The sequence below is a fragment of the Glycine soja genome, chromosome 11 (genome assembly GCF_004193775.1).
Source record: "Glycine soja cultivar W05 chromosome 11, ASM419377v2, whole genome shotgun sequence".
Lineage (NCBI taxonomy): Eukaryota > Viridiplantae > Streptophyta > Magnoliopsida > Fabales > Fabaceae > Glycine > Glycine soja.
The window spans coordinates 32,735,049-32,747,787 of NC_041012.1; positions in this window are offsets into that span (position 1 = coordinate 32,735,049).

Genomic DNA, 12,739 nt, shown 5'->3' on the forward strand with positions numbered 1-12,739 from the left:
CATACTATCACGAGGAATCGGGGTGCGATAATTTAGTTGTAGTATGTTTGTCTTAATGCAGTCCTCATTGAGTTTAGTCCAACAAGAGGAATCTAAGGATGATGCTTGATTAGGATTAGGCTAAACTATCATAAGGAATCGGGGTTTAGCATCTCAGGAGACACCATAGAAACACATGAGCATTGTTAGATAGAAAATATCTTTTTAGCATCAGGCACCTATTAGGAAGACCAACGCGTTTTCTACTTGTTTTTACACATCATTTCTCTCGCGTGATTTTCCTTTTTGCATAGATAGTTTACATACCTATTCATATTCACACTTAGATTTTCACACTAGACACCTATTCACTGAAATAGCTTACCAAGTAACATAAGTTCCCCGAGAGTTCGATACTTGGTTCTTACCGCTTTATACTACTTGTGCGATTTAGTGCACTTGCCGGAAGCGAACACACACATTATGCATTGCTTGCCTAACATCGTGAAGTATCCATTTGCAAATGGCATTTCTTGGTAAAGGAAAAACCATGGTTGATAAGGATTAAGGATTTTATTACACATAATCTTATTTTATCTAAACAAAAGAAATCCAAAATAATCTTATTTTATCTAAACAAAAGAATACCCAAGTTAATCTTGGAAATTTTCCTAGCAAAAATACCAGTCAACCATCAAAGTTAGACAAAAAAGAGAAATTTGAGAAGAAAAAAAAAAGAAAGGGGAAAAATAGAAAAAAATGATGAAACCCTAAAATGAAGAATCATCATCCCCATTAAAAAAATCAGTAGAACATAAAAGACCCATGGACTCATGAAGCAAAAAAAGGAGACATGAAGCAAATCTCACCAAGAGATTGTAAACCAGAAATGGTGTTGTGGTGGTAGTGGTGCGACGGAGCAGGATCGATGGAGAGAGGTGTGAGGGAATGGTTTCATGTGAGAGAAAAGAAAAGCAGAGACAAAAAATGGAGAGACTGAGGGTTTGCTATCTGTGGAAGGAAGAAAAAAAGAAAGAGAGAGAAAAGTATGGGAAAAATGACTGCGTTTTCATTTTTTCGTGTTTTCAACTGAAAATGTTGAAAACGGAAAAATATTGTTTTCATTTTTTGGTTAGTTTGGGAAAATATTTGTTCTAAAAATGTTTCCAGTGAAAATGAAAACAGAAAACAACCAAACCAAACACCCCTTAACATTTTCATACTTGTTTGTTGTTTTGTTTCCTAAGTGCATCACCTTATTCTTCCAGGTTGTAACAAATTTTTCCTTGTGAAGAATTATCCATGTTTCATTAACATAGTCAACAAACATCAACCAAACTTCTTAAGGCAAACTTCTTAAGGCAATCATCAAACTGATGCTCGGAACAAAAATCTTAAGGCAATTTCAAACTTCTTAAGGCAATCATCAAACTGATGCTCGGAACAAAAATCAACCAAACTTCCTCAGTCATCCATGACATACTCCCATGCATTTTTTTGACCAATTAGGGATTTACATTCTTGTCGATGTGATACTTGCACAACAAGTTAGTACACTCAGGGAATACAGTTTTTACTGCATTCATTAATGCTAGGTCTCTGTCGGTCACAATAACTCCAAGAAGGGCATCACATCTTAGAAAAGACCTCAAAACCATTCTAGAGCCCATACCACATTATTAACACGTTCACCCTCCAAATATGCAAAATCAGCAGAGAATGTCATCCCCGTTGGTGTCACATCAACAAAGTCAAGTAATGGGAGTCTGTATCTGTTTGTTTTGTAGGTACTATCTATCAAAAACACCAAATTACATGCATTGCATAACTTCATTGCATCAGGGTGACACCAAAAGATATCATGTACCACATCTTCATCCTTTAATCTATGCCAACGAATATACTAATCTCGTTCAAGAAACTTCATTAGATGTGGCATTTCACTATCACTTCTTCTAATGGAAGAACGATATGCATTTCTTGCATTGTATATTTGTTTGATTGTTGTACAACTATTGGCATTGTGCTCCTTCAACGTTAGTAGAATGTTTCTTGGTTTCATCATTGACTTTGTCATATCAGCAATAATTTTCTTCTCATCCTTAGTCAATCGCCCAACGTATGGATGTCCAACTAATAACTTGGTCAATTCATGATTATGACTCTCACACATCAACTTCAACATCCAACCTTGCCCTCTAACCATTGGTTTCCCATGAACCCTGAAGGGACACCCACATTTCCTACTCCCAATATCTCTTCTAACAAAATCTTTCTTCCTAGACCTATACTAGCCACTCCTCTCACAACCAATTAACACAAATGAAGTCCTTCCTCTCATACCAGTGTGTGTTTGACCTCATAATCACCGCCACAAATCTGTTTTCATCTGCCCACGGTAAAACATCATCTCGGGTAGTAAACACCTACAACGCAACCCACACAATTTTAGTCTTCAAAGGGACATTCATTTTATCAATTTAATAACAATAATGAAGATTATTACCTGAGAAGTATTGAACGCATCTAAACAATCAACATGTTGTTCTTCATTCACACTAGATTCGTGTTCATTTTCATCATCCATATCAACTTCTTTAGACATTATACTATCATACATCCATTGACCTTTGTCCATCTTAATAACAGATTCAAAATTTTCCACATCACAAACATACAACACCTAACCACACTATACATATACTATCATACAAAACTCAACGTAATTTTTTACCGCATACCATTTTATAAACACTAGAATTCATAACCATATATATTAAAAACCAAAAACCCTATATCAATCTACATACAAATTATTTCAAATACACATATAAACAAATTATTTAAAAATTTACATACTAACATATTTATAATTAAAACGAATTAAAACTTTGAACAATTTTTACAAATTTATAAATTTGTATAAAACATACGGATCATGTGATCTGTATGATTTATACGGATCATGTGATCCGTATGATTTATACGGATCACTTCATCCGTATAAACTATACGGATCAATTGATTCGTATGTTTAAATTAAGCATACGAATTACATGATCCGTATAAAACATACAAATCATGTAAACTGTATAAAATATACGAATTACATAATCCATATAAACATACGGATCAACTGATCTGTATGGAACGAAAACCAACAATAGCAACCCGCGTACCTCCGACGACGTTGCTATCGAACCAACCACCGTAACAATCTCCACCGGTCAGTAACACTTTCACCTCCACCCAAGCGGCACCTCACTCAATGGGAAAAACCAACAGAGCAGAAAGCGAAGCACGCGCAAATGGAAGAAACAGTAAATGCAAGTTATTAAATGAAGAAGAAAAGAAAGGTGAAGCTCGGGCCCACACCAAGAATCGTGTGTTTTGGGAGTTGCTATGTGCACCCAGCATTATTGCTGGGGCACCCAGCAAACAGTGAAGTGGACAAAATGCCCTTCTGCGAAAACCACTTCCGGAAGAACCTTCTTCCAGAATCATTCCGGAAGAGTCTTTTTCCGGAAACTTTCCGGAAGGACCTTCTTCCGAAAGAAGAATTCGTGATTCCGGAAGTACTTAGAAACTCTTTCCGGAAGAACGTCATCCGGAATGTTTCCGGAAGAAGCTTCTTCCGGAAGATATCCTTTTATTTCCAGAAGAAGGGTCTTCCGAAATTTTTTTTTTAAATTATTTTTTTGTAATAATTTAATTTTAATGAATAAACTAAATTATAAAATAATTAATATTATTATACATAAATAATTAAATAATTAGTGAACATAATTCTGACTAATATTTATAATTTCTTTTTTACACGCATGTAATTGTAAATATTAATTTGTGTGACAATTTAGTATAATTTAAACCATAAAAATTAATTAATTTGTATATTTTATTAAAAATATAAAATATTTATTATGATAACATTTAATTTCTATTACAAAAGTTAATATATAATAAAAAAAATGATTATTATTTTATAACAATGTCAAGAAAAACTAATTTTCATTTTATAATAATAAGTAAAAATAAAATAATATTTAATGCATATGTAATGACGATTTTGCCCCTGTGTAATTTTCTTTAAATTTACTGCTTCACGCTTCCATTTCTTACTGCGCCTTCTTCCTTCTTTGCTTTCTTTCGTTTTCTTGCTGTTGCTTTCCATCGGTGGTCCCGTGAAGTATTTGAAGATTTGGTGGTCCCCGTGAAGCAGGTGTTCCATATTTGAAGTTTTGTTAGTCGTTGTTTTTCCTATTTCGTTGGAGGTACGCATTTATGGGTATTTTTTGCGTTTTCCGACTAGTTTTTAGAGAAGAAAAACAGTAAAAAGATGTATCCGGAAGAAATTTTAGGCACATAAGGAAGAAGTTCCGGAAGGAGAATGTTAGTAACTTCCGGAAGCACTTCTTCCAGAATGTTACATTATTAACAAATTTTTTTTGTTTTAAAATATATATATATATATATATATATATATATATATATATATATATATATATATATATATATATATATATATATTGTGGATTATTGGTTTAATTAGGTATAATGATTTTGTATAATATTAAATGATTTAGGTAACTTAATTGTATTTTGTTGTAGTAGAAAAATGTTTTATTAGTTGTTTATTATAGTGATAAGTTTAGCTTAAGTAAATAATGTAGTTATAAATTTAGAATATATTTGTATTAGTTGTTAGTATGTTTGTTAGTTAATAAGTAGTCAATTTATGGATGTGGTTATATGATAATTTGAATATACTTGTGTATGATGCATATGTCCTATTAATATGTTTGTTATTTAATGTGTAGTAAATTTTTGGATGTGGTTATATGATAATTTGAATGTACTTGTGTATGATGCATATGTCCTTAAGAAGATAAAGCAAATTTACAATGCAAGAAGTGTATATCGTTCTTCAATAAGAGGAGCTGATACCGAAATGCAGCATCTGATGAAGCTTCTCGAACGTGATCAATACATTCATTGGCATAGATTGAAGTATGAAGTTGTGGTGCGTGATCTATTTTGGTGTCACCCAAATGCAGTAAAGTTATGCAATGCATGTTATCTGGTGTTTTTTTATAGACAGTACCTACAAAATAAACAGGTACAGACTCCCACTACTTGACTTTGTTGGAGTGACACCAACGGCAATGACATTCTCTGCTGGGTTTCAATATCTGGAGGTTGAGCGTGTTAATAATATTGTATGAGCTTTGGAACGATTTCGAGGCCTATTTTTAAGAAACGATCGCCTCCCTCTTGTTATTGTCACTGACAGAGACCTAGCACTGATGAATGCAATGAAAACTGTGTTCCCCGAGTCTACTAATTTGTTGTGCAGGTTTCATATCGATAAGAATGTGAAGATGAAGTGCAAATCTTTAATCAGTGAAAAAAATGCGTGAGACTATATAATGGATAACTGGGGTACTTTGGTTGATTGTCCGTCCGAACACCAGTTCCATGAGTCACATCAGAAGTTTCAAGTTGCTTGTTCGCCTTGGCCGATGTTCATTGACTATGTTAACGACACATGGATTATCCCCCACAAGGAAAATTTTATTACAGCATGGACGAATAAGGTCATGCACCTAGGCAACACAACAACAAACAGGTATTAAGAACTGATTTTATTTGTTAGTAAGGATTAATAATAAATGGTATTTAATTGTTGTATATTTTCATGTTTGTTGTGTATTTTAAATGTAGGGTTGAATCAGCTCATTGGGCTCTCAAAAGAGTACTACAAAATAGTGTTGGAGACCTATGTAGTGTTTGGGATGCCATGAACAACATGATCACACTGCAACACGTCGAAATTAAAGCATCCTTTGAAACCAGTACGCATGTGGTTGGGCATGTATATAAAAAAAACCTTATACAAGAGGCTTCTTGGGATGGTTTCAAGGGATACTTTAAATCAGATTGCTTCTGAGGTTGACCGTCTACGTTATCTCGACAACAATCTCTCTTCTTGTGGTTGTGTGATGAGAAGCACGCACGGTCTTCCTTGTGCATGTGAGCTTTCTAGGTATACTGCTGGCAACATCCCATTGGAGTTAGTCCATCTTTTCTGGAGGAGACTTTGCTTTTCAGACCAAGGGTTATGTGAGACGGAAGTCAGCATCAAGGAAGAGATAGAGATCATATCTAAAAGGTTTGATGAACTTGATGTGTCTGGCAAAGTAACTCTGAAGAGTAAACTTCGAGAAATTGCATACCGTGATCATAACTCTATGTGCCCTCCTCCATCAAAGGTCAACACTATTACTGGGAGTATGTTGATGCTTTTCTTCTGTTCAAAGCAGCAACTCTCCAGTCAAACGAAGTGCATCATGTTCTGAACCGCCTCAGCCAACAAGGATCATCCCGATGTTGGATCAATTTGCGCCATTCATTCAAGGTTTCATTCGTGATGTTGTGGATGTGAAAGCGGACGGTAACTGTGGATATCGGTCCATTGCCGCTTTATTAGGCATGGGGGAAGATTCATGGTCGTTAGTGCGTAATGAATTGATTAAAGAACTTGGCAGGTGGTCGCATGAGTACATGAACCTCTTCGGTGGCACAAAGAGATTTGAACAATTAAAGTTGTCCCTACTTGTTGATGGGTTTTCAAATGTATGTTTTTAGGTTAATTTTTTTAATAACAATCTTTAAATTACTTACATGTGGATGGATATAACGGAGTTGGGATATGTGATTGCTTCACGGTATAACGTAATCCTTGTATCGTTGTCCCGACAACAAAGCATGACATTTTTTCCTCTTAGAAGTCAACCACCACCTGATTCTTCTGGGCACCGCATGATATGTGTCGGTCACGTGTTTGGGAATCATTTTGTTCAGGTACATTGAATATAGTTAGTATAACAATTATGCAATGACTTCGCTGGTTCGTTTGACACGGTCACCGCATGATATAATCTTTGTTCATGTACAACAGGTTTATTTGAAAGACCATTGTCCCTTATCGCCTCCAGCATTGTTGTGGTCAAGCAATTGTTATTCTTAGGCAAAGCAGTGGACAATTCCATATATTAGTAGAATGCAGCAATGCACAAGCTTGATGTCATTCAAAACAGACTATGTCGACCTAAATGAAGACTAAACATGCATTGTTTATGTAATTGTATACATTATGCGAAATAATTTGTTGTAGCCCGTTACTAACCAATTAATATTATTAAGTACTCGTTTGGTTAAGCAAGAAAATTGTTGGTCCAACAAAAATCATTTACGCGTGCAGCATACATCATTGTCATAATTGACAACACATAATGACATGCATGCGTATTATAGTTTGAGCGCGACAACACATTGGCTGACTTGACTACACATTCTGAAGGAAACATAATCACGAAACATGTTCGCGCGAGTCTATTTTTTTGTAAACAAAGTTAAGCAATCGCTCGGTCACAACCATCTATATATATGACAGACACGGCTAATAAATCACACATTATCTTGCTTTCAAATAGTCTCCCAATTGATACACAAAGTACGGCATTTTTAGGAGAAACTAGCAGTCAGACGATTGTCAACTCAAGGTTGGCTTTCATTTTTCTAAATGGATCAATTATTCACAATGATACTGACGTTTACTTCCAAACTTCAACTCCGGTGCCCATTTGAGTACCAAATAGCTGTGATTTTGCAAGCCTAAAAACCAGAATACACAATACCCTTCATCTATCCGACAAACAATTTTTGGATGAAATTCACTACCTGAAGCCATTCACCGATACAGGTAACCAAATTCGCTTTCAATGTATGAAATTGATAAATGATGACGATGTCAACACAATGTTAATGTGTAATGATCAATTTTCTTGTGTTGGTCCGATTGAGTTATTATGCACCGTTGGAAGAACACCAGATGGAATAATAAACTTACTTGAACGCACTATGCCCCGTACTCATGACGTGATCCTGTATTACAACGGGAAATGGAACATGCCACCACAGAACAAATTTGTTGGATGCGCGTTCACAGGAAAAAATCCTAAGAAATTTCAAATTCCTTCAACATGTACCATCGATGAACTGAAGAATTTAATAAAGCAAGTTGCACCTAAAGGGATTCCCCCTCTTGGAATTCACGAATCACAAACGGTAAGACGATTGTTTTTCCGCCAACCAGCTCGCTTTGAGTATTCAGATACGCTTATAAAATATGAAATAAATGAGCTGATGACCAACGAAGAACTGTTGAAGGTGTTAGTACAATTTAACTACTGGAAAAAATATGGACCAATAGAAATTTTAGTTGTCTTTACTAAATATGTTGTGAAAATCGAAGACGAGGTCACTAGGACGTCGCTAAACAACTGAATGTGATGTTTATTTTTTTTCTTTTTCATTGATGTAACCTTTATCTGTTTACGGCGTGTTTAATTCCCATAATAAAGTTGAATGTGTTGTTTCAATGGTCCAAAAAATTAATTGTTAGAAGGGTCGGATTACTATTTTTTTGGATTTTCAGGCTTTGTTTTTAGGTGCTATTTGACGGAACCGGGGAACGGGACTAATTTTTTTGGGTTCTTTGACGTTCAAACATGAGAAATGGCCGCCCTCCATTGTCTCACGACACTGGCACACTCACGCCAAAAAATCCCAAACATGGGTACTTGAACATGAAAAAGGGTCAATTTCCTATTTTTTTTTTTCTGGCTTTGCTTTTAGGTGTTATTTGATGGAACCGGGGAACAAGACTAATTTTTTGGGTTCTTTGTCGTCCAAACATGAGAAATGGCCGCCCTCCATTGTCTCACGGCACTGGCACACCCACGCAAAAAAATCTCAAACATGGGTACTTGAACATGAAAAAGGGTCGATTTCCTATTTTTTTGAATTTTCAGGCTTTTTTTTAGGTGTTATTTGACGAAACCGGGGAATGGGACTATTTTTTTTGGGTTCTTTGACATCCAAACATGAGAAATGGCTGCCCTCCATTGTCTCACGGCACTGGCACACCCACGCAAAAAAACCCCAAACATGGGTACTTGAACATGAAAAAGGGTCGATTTTCTATTTTTTTGGATTTTCTGGCTTTGTTTTTAGGTGTTATTTGACGGAATCGGGGAACGGAACTATTTTTTTTGGGTTTTTTGACGTCCAAACATGAGAAATGGCCGCCCTCCATTGTCTCACGGCACTGGCACACCCACGCAAAAAAACCCCAAACATGGGTACTTAAACATGAATTTTTTTTAAAGTCATCTTTGTAGTATCTTATATGGCAATTTCATTGTCATGTAATTTTTTTTAATATTTTGTTTTTGGTACGACCTTATATATTAATAGTGTAAATTATGATCGAATCATAATTTATTATATATGATAATTACTTTAAAAATATTACTAACACATAATTATGAATTATGAATTATGAATGATTTTAAAAACATTTATTTTTTATGTAATTCTTACAAACAAAACTCATGATTCTAGGTTCACTTTTTTTAAAAATAAATTTAAAACACTCGTAAACTTCTCTTAAGGACCACAATCGGAATAATAAACTATATTATAAAATAATAAACTATGCAAAACACGTCAACTATATTAAACAAAAAACTGTAATAATTACAAATATTCATGTCAACTACAACACAAAAAATAAATACAATGATCAATGGTCCGTGCGGCGTCTCTGACGAGCCCTGACAGTCCCATCAGCACTGGGTCCCCCTCTCGCGATCGTCAGACTGTCCTGCATAATGTCATATAACTCTGTGCCTGCAGTGACTATCCTAAGGTTGAGCACACGCTCCAACCTCTGTGCAATCGCCTCATATCCGTCGTAATCATCCCGTCAAAGTCATTAAAAACATTTATTATGAAATTTAAAATAAATAACAAATCATAAAACATTAAACACGCAAAGAATCTTACCACATGTGGAGGGGGGTCAAATGCTACTGGAACCTGGGGGCTGGGCGGCTGTATGTAGTCCTCAGGGTCTGTAGCTGGTGCATCTCTCGGCTAGTCACCTGCCTGGGTCGGTATCATGAATGGGTGAGATATGCGGAAAAACCACTCCATGTAATCCACATATACCTGCCCAGGCACTAGACAAAGCTGACTCGCAGGTAGTAAGTGCTCCGCAAACTGCATCCACCTGTCATCTATCTGATCGTGTGACGATCGTGCACTAATAGGCGACGGAGGGATGCTCTGGATGTAACCAAACTGGCGTACCACCCTCTCCGGTCAAGCTGTGACCACCATAGGACCACATCTCAACTGACTCTGGAAAGATGAAATCTCCTGAAAGGCCCTAACCCCCCCATGCTTCGTGTACGGCAACCAGGACACATCTGTGACGGTCAAACCATCACAACGTGCCCTGTAAGGTGCTCCTGTGATTCCCTTCATGTGCGCCTTCGACGTCAACCACCGAGAAGCACGTGGGGACGTCTCCTAGTATGTATCGTCTGTCACGCACTGGTGCACACTAGGGAAGTGCTCATAGATCCAGCACTACACAATAATTGAGGTTAACATAACATAAAAACATGTTTAAATCATAACCGAACGTAACATATTAAAAAACACAAAATTTACCTGAAGTAGCGTCAAGTACCCCGCAAGCTGTCGGGTGGTGGTCCTACAAGCCTCATCTAACTGGTCATACATATGAACCAGTGCGGCAACTCCCCAAGCGTAACCACCACTCTGAGCAAGGTCCCGGAAAGCGTCAAGGTGAACCACATGCACGTATGTTGCACTCTTATTAGCAAAAAGAGTGCAATCGACAAGGTGCAACAGATAAGTGCGAGTTGCAACAATCCACCACCGGGCCTGACATCTCGTCTCATAAATGTCTCAAACCCATCCTAGTCGTACATATGCCCCACGTGTGAGTGCTGTCTCGGCTCTGGCCTCCTCGGCAGACACCTCGAGCAACTCTGTCAGCAAAAATCTAGCCTCCTCCGTAGAAAGAGCATGGAAACTATGCAAGGCGCCAGTGATGGGCAAATGAAGGAGTGACGACACATCATCCAATGTGATCGTCAGCTCTCTTATCGGAAGGTGGAAGGTGCTAGTCTCACCGTGCCACCTCTCCACGAATGCGGATATCAGTCCAGGATCGCCAGTAATAACTGAACAATCGATCAGTGGACTTAATCCTGTGGCAGCCACCAGGCCTTCAATCTCAGGCACTGGCCTCCCAATCAGTGTCACCTTCCTCCCATGTGACACTAACTTCAAATCAGGATGTTCCTGATTTGAAATACAAATTATACAATTATTAAAAAAAATTAATGACAAACAAATAAATCAACAATGATAAATAATTAACAAATTAAAATACATGTCCACTCCAAACAGCATGTGCAACATGCTCGGCAAATGATGTGAGCACTGACGGGTTACGTGGCCCACCAGGGAATCCCTCAACAGCATCATCAGCATCTGACCCCTCACCACCATCAGCACCCTGTACGTCCGCACGCATCTTAGGTGCCTCCGCAGCCAACTCAGGGACATCGTCAGTCATGTCAGCAACGTCCTTAGCCATATCACGTCCCTCCATAGTCATCTGATGAACCCGTAGCCTACGGGCTGAGGCAGTAGGCCTACGCCTCTCGGGAACATCAACATCATCCTGATCATCAGGTCTATCTCTGCCTACAAGTCTACCTATGGCATGACCTAAACCTCGTGTTCTGGCCATGATCTGCAAATCATGTCGAACACGTATTTTTTTCGGTCAAAATATACACAACTTTCTTTATAAAAATAAAACAAGTTTATTTATAAACAAATAAAACTAATTTAAATCAAATTATTTGAAAACATACACAACATAATTTAAAAAAAATAAACAACTTCATTTATAAAAAAAACACAACTAATGTAAAAAAAATTAATTAGTAAACATCCACAACTTAATTTTAAAAAAAATAAGAAATTTCATTTCTAAAAAAACACAACTAAATTATTTAGTAAACATCCACAACTTAATTTAAAAAAAATAAACAACTTCATTTATAAAAAAAACGCAACTAATATAAAAATAATTCATAACTAAACATCCACAAATTAATTAAAAAAAAAAAACTTCATTTATAAAAAACCACAACTAATGTAAAAACAAATTCATTAGTAAACATCCACAACTTAATTTAAATAAAAATTTCAAAAACTTCATTTGTAAAAAAAACACAACTAAATTATTTAGTAAGCATCCATAACTTAATTTTTAAAAAAATAAACAACTTCATTTATAAAAAAAACACAACTAATATAAAAATAATTAATTACTAAACATCCACAACTTAATTTAAAAAAAAACTTCATTTATAAAAAACCCCAAATAATGTAAAAAAAATTAATTAGTAAACATCCACAACTTAATTTAAAAATATTAATTTATAAAGAAAACACAACTCAATTATTTAGTAAACATCCACAACTTAATTTTAAAAAAAAATTAAACAACTTCATTTATAAAAAAAAATACTTCATTTATAATAAAATAAACAACTTTATTTATAATAAAATAAAAAAGTTTATTTATAGACAAAAAAAACACAACTACTTTCAAAATATATAATTAGTAAACATACACAACTAAAATTATATATAAAAATAAAACAATAATGGGAAAAAAAATTTCCAAACATACACAACTTTATTTATAAAAATAAAGTACTTCATTTATAAAATAATACATAAGTAATTTAAAATTAAATAATTAGTAAAATATTCAACTAAAATGATATAAAAAATAAACTAA